Raw genomic sequence first — 10,196 nt, forward strand, 5'->3', positions numbered from 1 at the left:
GGGTGATGAGCAGCGTGCTGGACCCCCCCGGCCTGATTTAATTGCCCTTTTTGCCCGAGCATGACCAGCTTGGGGACAACTCACGTTTCAAGGGCAAATGCTTCCAACTCTCGGGGATACGAGCTGCTAACAGTCCCAGCCGCAGGTCGGGGATGTCTCTTACCATTTCAAGCACTTTCCGGTTCGCTGACACCAAAATAAAGCATTCCCCACCTTCGCACAAATAACACAAGCAGCAGAGATCAAATCTGTCTCCCCAGCTCTGTGGGATGGAGATGCCGACACCTTGCAGCAAGCCGCCCTTCTCCAGCCCCACCACCCGCACCCCGAGCCCCTGCGAGCCAGCTCCCTTGCTGCCTTCGCCCCCCTTCCCTCCCCAAAGACCAACCCAAGAAGCAAGCAGCAAAAAGAAAAAGCTGTTAAAAAGTACCGAGCTGCTTGCTGGCTGTCTGGGAAAAACAAGGGGAAACCCATGTCGAGGTCTGGATTTGTCCCAGCTGATGGGAACGTACCTGGCACACGCGTGCCCTGATGCCAAGAGAAGATGCTCCTTGTTTTGGCCCCCCCGGGTCTCCCACCGCCGCGGTGCCGAGTCAGGATGCTCCAGCGTCTCTTTGCATCACAGCCCTGCAACAAAACCCCTCGAAGCAGCAAAATTTCCCCTTGCCGGCGGCCGAGCCGGGAGCTACGCTGTTTTTAGCACAGGCGTATGCAGGGATCTGGAGATGGCAACGCTGATGCAAACATCCCCGGCACTGGCAAACCAGGAGCGGGGCACGCCGAGGTGGGCACCCACGGGCAGCTGCCGGTGTTTCACCCCCAGGCAGGGGCCGGCACCCCTGCCCTTGCGGGCTTAACGAGCTGCCTGATTTCAGGCTTAATGAGCAGGCAGCGGGGATGATGACAAAGCCGCCGTAATTGCAAGAAATGACCAAAATTCAAGACGTTGTGGCCAAACGTGGCCCCATCAGGGATAAGTGCCAACACTCCCCACATTGGTTTTCTATAAATACAGAAAAATGAGTTAATTATCCCCGAGTTAGCGATGAACGTCCTGTTGCTCAGACAACCGGGAGGCTCGCAGCATACACAGACACACACACACACACGCCCCAGCGATGCTCCTGGACCACACAGCTCCGTGGGAGCACCACGGATGAACACAGGTACGTGCCTGGACTGGAAATGCTCTAAGGAGGGAATTAATAAGGAGAAACTTGGGTCATTTTAATGAAGATACTCTTTCCTCTCTGCTCTATCAGTTCCCACCTTGTTCTTTTTGTATTTCTTTCAGCGTAACGCAGTGAGGGCTTCGATGTGCGGCACGAAACCCTGGGAGAGACAAAGAGCTCACAAGGGCTTAAAAAATTTGATGTGCAATGCAAGGGCAGGGAGGGAAACCGAGGACACCCGGCTCCTCCGGCCAGCAAAAGTAAAAGAGCTGTGGGGATGACAGAGGGCCAGCCCCAAGCCGGCACGCACGCTCCCAGGGGCATCGCGGGGACTTTAATTACGTACATCACATCTCCCGGTCTATTAAATTAAGAAGTACGTGGTGTACAGGGGGACCGCAGGTCCCGGGCTGGCGGCGGTGGCTCTGCGTTGTTCCCCGAGAGGACGAGGTTCACTTTCTGGGATAGGAGGTTTTCCATCGTTAAACCTATTCCTACTTATTTTCGGGAGGAAATGCCTGAGCTCTGAGTGGGGGGAAGATGCACCGTCTTTGAGGCTGCTCCGCTTGCAGGAGTGCTCCTGGGCCCAGCAAAAAAGGAGCATTTTTTTCCCCTTTGGGGGTTTAAGAGTCAAATTATGTGGCAGAGGGACCGGCTCCTGAGACCCAGGAGATGCTGCAGGCGCTGGACCACGTCAGCCCTTGAGACATCACCGTCCATCGGGGCTCCCCAAACCCTCCCTCACTTCTGCATTCAACCGCCAAAAGGGATCAGGCTGGGAGGGCAATTTATGCCCTTACATCTGAGAGGAAAGAGAAAAGCAGACCCCCCCCCGGCACTGCCAACCCTCCACCCAAAACGTGGTCTCACAAGCTGGGAGCGAAGGGACATTCTCCTGCCGAGACCCAGTTTCAAAGCTGCTTAACAGCTGCAGCCCCGGCACCAACAATATCCCTCCGGATGGGGATAGCAGCCCCCCGATCCTGCCGGAGCCTGGCTGAGGCCCCAAAGCCACCGCGGGCAGAGCGGGAGGGCAGGTACCCAGCGAGCAGCAGCCACCCCTGGCACGCAGGAGGGGACCGTCCCCGTCACCTCCTTACCTGGCCGGAGCATCGCCCGCCGGCACAGCGGGAAAAAGCCTGGTCCCTGGGGAAAAAAAAAAAAGCACAGAAACCACAAAGAAGTTGGGTGGAAGCCCGTTTATTACAGCAGCCGCCTTCTTGCGTTAGGCTCCTGCTTAAAGCCGAGATTAATTCGGCCCCATATGCTCACCCTTATTTTCCCTTTCATTTAGCTCTTTGCACCTGCACTAAAGCAATTAAACAGCGAGTCAGGAATGTATTCCCTGTTTGTCCTCCGTCCCGACTGGCTGCCTTTTTTTTCTAGAAATGTCCTCTCCATCCCCAACTGTATGATGCAAGAGAGGGACAGGATTTTTCTTAGGAACTGTAAGCCTCGCTCATGCCACAACAAAGCCTTTGGTCCCTGTTCAGATAGGATTTTTTTAGCATGCCATCACGCAGAAATGTCCTGGGCATGCTTTAGCAATAAGTCTTATTTTAAGGGTGGGGTCCCTTATTCAAATGACTATTTTTCTCCGGCGCTTGCACAGTAACCCCCTTGTGTTTTCTCTTTTTTTTTTGCTCCTCTCCTCAAAGGTCAGCTTGGATGTTGTCTGCTCAGCAACCTTCAGCCGAATCTCTGAACGCTGGTTTAACCATCAGAGGGTTTTGGTCCCCAGGATTAGGAAACAGTGCTGGCAGGCAGGGCTTGTTTCCATACATCCCGGCTCGGCTCTTTCCGAAATCCCGTCCTTTTGGGATGCTGCCCCAGTACATCCCTGGAGCTGCAGCCCAGCGCTGGGTCACAGCGAGTCAGAGCATCTCCACGCTCCCCAAAACAGGACTTTTCTCCCCAAATCCATGCAGATCATCCCAGGATGCTGGAAAAACCAGAAACTAAAAAGCCACAACAGGTAGCACAGCCCCAGTGGCAATTTTTTTCATGAGCAGACCTTGCCCAGCAGTACAAGCACTGTGTTTTTCCATCAGACATCCCATATAAATTGGGATCTCATGCAGGGAAAGCAGCACGGGATACAATTTCCATTAACCTAGCGCGAAGGCGGGGCAGGGAACCTGCTGCCGTTTATCCTAATAAATCACTGCCGGGATCTTGGCTTCACAAAAGAGAGAAAAGCTTGTCTTTTCACCTCCTAGAGAAACTCCTGCTGCTGGGCGTTACGGAGGGGTAATGATGGCTCTTCTTTGAGCAGAGCCATCCCACAGCAGCACCCATCACTCGCACCCTCACCCCCAGCACCATCACCCCAGGTGATGCTTCTGCCGGGCTGGCTGTCCAAAAGTTCCCCTTTTCTCAGAAAAACTTTATGATTTCAGAGGTTTTAATGCTGATTATTTTTTTTTTTTCCCCTCCAATATTCTTCTCCTCCTCCAAGCCTTGAATTGTCTCAGGAGCAGCTCGTCCAAGGAAATTTTTGTCTCATACTGGACTCGAAACAGAAAGTCTAGTCAGGGACATCTGACATGCGATGTTTTTGTGAGTAAATACCAGCGTCCATGAAGTCATTTCCCGGGGTTAGAAATGAGCTCACCTCTGGAACGGCTTCTCTTCTTACCCAAAGTTCACAAGTCAAGCAGTTGTGAAGCTCCCAGTTTTCAGCCTTCTCATTAAAAACCAGCATGGGGGCTGCGTGCGGCGCAGTGCCGCCTCCGGCTGCGCGCTCCGGACGGACGCTGGGCATCGGCCCTCATGGGGCATCACCCTAAATTCCCGGAAATCTTTGCAGCAAAAGGCAGAGGACCAAAGCTCAGCGGACACCGGGGATAAACCGGCTCATTCTGCCTGCTCACCCGGCCCCGGCCGCTCTGCCCAGCCTGCCAAGAGGGACGATAATTGCTGTCCCTCGTGGGGACAATCTGGGTCATCCCGTCTCCCTCCTAAAAGTCCTTGTTTAAAGCAGAGGGAGGGATCTCTGCTGCCCACAGGGCTCAAACTGCGTCTTTGGGCCTTTCCTGGGTGAAATAACTCACTGTTTCTGATTTGGCTTCGTATATCGGAGCCTTTCTGGAGCCCTCGCCGGTAAAAGCCCTTCTCCGGGGGGTATCACACCATCGGGCAGCGGTGCTGAGAAAAATGTGCTCTCGATGCTCAAACCCACTGCAATTCCCATGTTTTAATACCCTGGCTGGTGCTCCTGGTGTTGCTGAGCCCAGCAAGTCAGGTTGGACATCCAAGTCACGTACCCAGCCAGGATGGTGTAAAGGACAAGGACCCCACTGGCAGGGGAGCCCAGATGTCCAGAGCATCATTCCCAGACGTTCCCCAAATTTACATCTTCCCACGCGGAGCAACAGCTCACGGGGTCTTTCCTCCGTCTTTCACCAGGACATCTCAACCAGGGCAAAATCTCCCTTCCCCATCTCTCAACTAGGCAAGAGAGAAGGGTGAATTTATCACCCTGGACCAAACCCTGAGGTGAAGCTCCAGAAAACGTGGTGGGCTTTGGTGTTGAGTCTCGTGATGCTCCTGGCCCCAATAAACCAGGAAAATCACCCAGGGGGTCGATGGAGGGGCCGTGGGTCCCCTTCGGCTCCGGCACGCACCGACCCGGCCAGGGCTTTCACTGTCCTAACTGGGTATTTTTCTTGAGCTGGAAGAAATTATGAAATCCCGATGTTTTCCTTGTGACTAACCCATGGAAGTGAACAATTTTGCCCTTGTTTTTGGAATGGGTTTTAGTTGCTCTCCTTGTCTTTGCCTTTCGTGCCCTCTTTTATCCTCTGCTTTTTTTTCCTCCCTTTGGGACCTGCCCATTGCATTGCTCAAACATCAAATATCCTCCTCTCTCCATGCTCGCAAATTGGATTGTGTGGCCCGAGACCATGTTTCAGCATCCCTTTGGATGCTCCTTCCCAAACACAGGCTGGACGCGAGGGCTGGTTTCCTCCATTTCGCTGGGGGAGAGGTGAGATGTGGGGAAAGCTGAGAGCCCCGCGGGACCCTCAGCAGCGTTACCCGGAGCTTGCAGGAGCGAGAAGCAGGGAAAACCTCCCCCGGCACCTCTTTCGCCTGTGCTTGGTATCTTCAAGCAGTTTTCAAGCCTTAAAAACACCCTTGGGTGATCTTCAAGTGGAGAAACAACTCCTTTTGGGACAGGATCAGTGGCTTGGCAGGGAGAGTTGCCATTAATGCTGAATTAAATGAGCCGGAGGAATATAATTTCTGCTCTCTCACCCTGTTTCTACCCTCCTGCAAGAAACCTGCTCTGAGCCAAGCCCTGGGACTGTGGGACCCCGGTGTCCCTCGGGATGAGCATCGGTGCTGACATCAACCCCCGATGGATTTGGGCTCCCGGGGGGGCGTTTCTGGGAGGCAGAGCTCGATCCGGTGCCGGGAGCATTGCATCAAGTTTCCCTGGGGAAGGGCTTACCTCCCCTGCTGCCTCCCCAGCCTGCTCCCAGCAGTTTTCATCTCCGCTGCTCCAAGGTGCTCACCCCGGGCGGCTGCCAGCCCTTCCCTTTGGCAGCACTTGGCCCCCACGTTCACCCTCCAGCGAAACACCTCTGCCCGCGCGTTTACCCTCCAGCGAAAGCTGATACGGCCACGACCGCCCCAGGGGGAATCCCGGCAGCGCCAAAATTAGCTCGGCAGAAACCAGCTTTTCTGAGCACGCCCTCGGCACGATGCATGAGGTCGTGAGATATTTTACAGCTCCGGTTGCCCCCATGACCACAGGCGCTCCGGGAAGGAAAGGCATTTCCATGCCCCCTTTTGCCAGCATGGATACTGGCAAACTCTCTCAGAGCCGAAACCCGGAGGCGGATCGGCCCCGATTACCCCAGCCCAGACTCAGCTCCATGTTGCTCAGTGCAATAATTAACCTGAAATAAATTCACGCATGGTTTAACGAGGAGTGCCTGCCGCTCGCCCAGTTCCATCCCTTGCACGTTTTCTGCCCATCCCTCATCCGCACTAAAAAGCAGCTTTTAACCTGATGCTCCAGTTCTGCTGCCAACGCCGGATCCCCCGGTCCGGCTCGCGCAGCCTACGTGCGGCGGTGCACCTCAGCCGGGAACCCTGCAGAGCGGGAGGGAGACGAACCGCAGGGTGCTGGAAGACCCGAGCCCTCCCCAGCACGCTTGCAGGTCACCCAGGATTTTGCCATTTTCTCAGAAAAACTGGCCAGTGCTTTGCTGGTGTAAATCAGCTGCAAACTGGCCCACCTTGACATGGTCTACAACAAAAAAATCGAGGAGGAAGAGGCACAGATGAGACCAGGGACCGCCATCCCACGGGCGGGAGGCTGCCCTCCCCACCAGCACGGACGGACAACCCAGAGAGCATCCGAGCCCAAAGTTAATGCCGGTAAATAAGAGCAATAAATTAAAGATTTCTTCAGGAGCAATTAATTGCCCAAAGCAACACGCGCTTTGACACAGGACGGTCTTTGTCCACCAAACCCTGTCCAGAGCTAAAGCAAACAGCCGGCGGGCTGTGGGTTGGAGCTCTGCTCCTGCTCTTCCTCCGTGGTTTAAATGCCCCCGTTGAGGTGCTGCCCCGGCTCGGACCTGGCCGCGTTCCCGTCCCGCCCGGTCACGTCCTGCGACCGCGTTTCCAGCACCGATCCGAGGTTGTGCAATAACTCAGGCCCTGCTGCTGGCCCGCATCTGCCCGCAGGATGTTCCCGGCAAGTATTGGTGTCGCACCGGCACGTGGCACCGCGGTGCTGCCCTGCGAGCCTCCCCGAGGAGCGAAGGCTCCGGGCGCCGGGCAGGGAGAGGCTGGGACGTGCATTGCTCAGGGAGGGCTTGAAAATAATGGCCCTTCTCCATCTCGCAGAGAGTTTCTAAACGAGCCAGAATACTTACCTTAATTTCCCCAGCTCAGCAATGTAATTAAAAAGGGATTTGCTATCGAGACACCTCTGGTGCTCTCAGAGCATCTCCCACCTCTGCTCTTCCAAGCTGTGATGGGAAGGAGAGGCGGCAGGGATGGACACGGCATCCAGGAGGAAAACCCCAGCAGGACCCTTCGGCGGTCCGGGATATCCCAGTGTCCGGTGAAGCCCCCTCCAGGCGGTGCGGGTCTGGACGCAGGGCTGTATGCAGGGGTGCAGGTAACAGTCCCTGGGCACTCGGATAACAGCCGTTCCCTGCAAAAGCACTAGGAAAACCCCTTTTCCTTGACAGATGTGATCACAGAACAGGGACACCCCCCATTTTACATGCCGGGGGGTCAGTGCTGGCGCCAGCAGACATTCGGGGGCTCGCCCCATGGCCGGGCCCCACGAGCAGCACGGCCGCAGCCGCTTGCTCTCGCCCAGCTCCCGGCTCTTTCACCGCTCCAGAAAAAGCCTTCCCAATCTCCAGAGCTAAAATCAGTCTTTCCCTGGCTCCTGGCTTTCATGTCACCCCCCCTCTGCGGTGCTTTTTGCATCTGGTTGATAAACGACGTACGTGGAGCTGAGCACCGCTCGGCCACGGTGGAGGCTTTAGCTCCTAAGTAAATCCTTCCAGGGGGGAAAGGTCCGCTCACTCCTTTTCTCCCAGCCACAGCCTGTAAATCCTCATCTGCACAATAAAAACAAACTCCAGTAGTTCATTTTTTGGGCTCTTTTCCAAAGCTTTTAGGCAGCTGGAGTGCGATTTTGTGCTGATGAAGCGATGGAGGAGGGCTTAAGCGAAACAATATTGCGGTGGCTGCGAGGTTTGCTGGTGGTTCAGAGCTCAGAGTGAACCCCGGGGACCCGCCACATCTCCAAGTTCTCCTTCAAACCATGGAAATCGCCAGTCCAGCTCCTGGGATAGCAAAACAGGATTTAAAAAAAAATGAGCCACCTCTGGAGCATGGCTGGAGAAGTGCCGGGAGCCAAGTGCTTAACGAAATCCCAGCTCCCTGCTCGCCCTCCTAAACCACCAAACCTCCCTAAAGTGTTTGGGATGGAACAAAGTCATCAATCAGTTATTTTAACTCCCATCTCTGTAAACAGGAGCGAGCCCAGAAACACGCAGCAGGGGAAAATAACCGTCAGCTTCCTTCGGTGGAGCGAAAAGGGTGCGGGGAGGGAGGACGGGGGCAGCCGGTGGGGAGCTGAGCACAGCATCAGCCCCAAAGGACATATCATGGAGCCCATAGGGTATTTCATGGAGCCCATAGGGTATTTCATGGAACTCATAGGATATTTCATGGAGGCCACAGAGCATTTCACAGACCCCACAGCCTGTAAATCCCACGCGCAGCCCTAAGCGCAGCCCCACCATCCTCGCCGCCCTCCCAGCTCGGTGCAGTCGGCTTTCGGTGACGGTCACTCTGCCGATGCCGTATCGGAAAGGGTGGGAGGCACAAATAGCTGAGATGAGCATCAGTAGCTTCTTTTCCCCTGGATTTATTAGAGGGACATGAGAAGAGCGATAGAGACGTCCACAGAGGAGCGTGGAGAGGGAGATGCTGTTGCACCATCCACCATCACAGTCCTCTTACCCTGCCCCAGCCCCGGCACTGGTCGGGGGGAGCATCAAGCATGGCAGCGTTCACATAAATACATTATGGCTTTGGAATTACACGTTGATGATGAAACCATGTCAAAAACTCACGAGAGCCAGGCAGGATCCCCGGGGTTAATCCAGGAGGGGAATCAGTCCGAGGGGCTGCGGCTCTGCTGCACCGATGCTTTGGTTGGGAAACACCAGCCTTGGACAGCTGAACCCGCAGCTAGAAAGATAAGAGTGGTTGGGTGTGGGTTGCATCCTTCCCCGCCGGCCACGGGTGCTACAGCCCTGCGGAGCGACTGCCCTGGGCATGGGGAGCACCCTGCTTGTCCCCTCTGCCCCACGGGTCGGGGCATCGTCCACCTCGGGTGGATGGAAAGCAGCCGAGCATCTCCCGGAGGTGCGGCGCAGCCGGGGGTGCTCAATGCTGGAAATATCTGGGGCTCTGCTCGTGCTGCTCCATCCAACGTCAGCCACACGCCGGAGCTGCAGCGAGGGATGGCCAAGCCAAGAGAGATTGCACAACCGGACTGTTCTGGAGACTTGGTTTTTGCATGAACTCCCACGTCCCAGACCCACTCCTGAATCCACACACACGTCTCCTGAGCTTGTCTTGCAGGAGCCACGCTGGGGAGGAGACACCTCTGCTAAGAGGAGACACCTCTGCTAGGGAGGCTGCAAAATCCCGTGCAGAAACACCTGTGGCTGCGCTGGGCTGGAGCTATGGTTTCCATAACATAAAGAATAACATCTTTTGCCTCGTGCAGAAAAGCATGTTTCTTTACCCTGTGGTGAGACCCATGGAAATCGATGCCAGCACGTGCCAAGCAGCCGGCAGGACCGGAGCCGCCCGCCGAGGCATCGGTGCTGTGCCAGGGACAGGCCGGCCGTGGCGGGAGGTAGGTGCCGTCCGGGAAAGATGAATTCCTTGCTCTTATTCTCGGCATCTTTCCCACATCTTGACCTCATCACGGCAGGGAAATGTGGCCGAGCTCCATGTTTATCTCGCAGGTCCGGGGCCTCCGGCTCGCTGGGTGCTCCTTGCCCACCGGATAAATGTTCTGCCATTTTTTGGCACATCTCTGGTGTTTTTTCCTTTTCCCTCGTAAACATAAACAGGAACCGGTGCAGGCCACCGCCAATTATTTTTTATGTGACACCTTGATGGATGTTCCTCTTGCACCGCTCCCTCTGGCAGCAGGGCCGGCAAGGATTACTAAGCGGCAGCCCAGGACACCGCCGGCACATCCCGCTGGCCGCCGGCCACCCCGACACCCATCCCCATCCCCCAGGGCTGGCTCCCGCCGTGCACCGCACACGCTTTTGCACCAGGCTCCTGCACGGCCCCACGGTGCCCGGGGCTGCATGCATGGGTGGTACCCGCTCGCTGCAGCCGCACGCCTCGTGCAACACCCAAGAGCCCCGAGCCAGGACCGGCTGCCACGAGTTCCATGGGAATAACGTGGCTGCAGAGGGAAGAAGGACCTGGGGAGGTTAAAGCCAGCCTGGGGCA

The sequence above is a fragment of the Calonectris borealis genome, chromosome 11 (assembly GCF_964195595.1).
Source record: "Calonectris borealis chromosome 11, bCalBor7.hap1.2, whole genome shotgun sequence".
Classification (NCBI taxonomy): domain Eukaryota; kingdom Metazoa; phylum Chordata; class Aves; order Procellariiformes; family Procellariidae; genus Calonectris; species Calonectris borealis.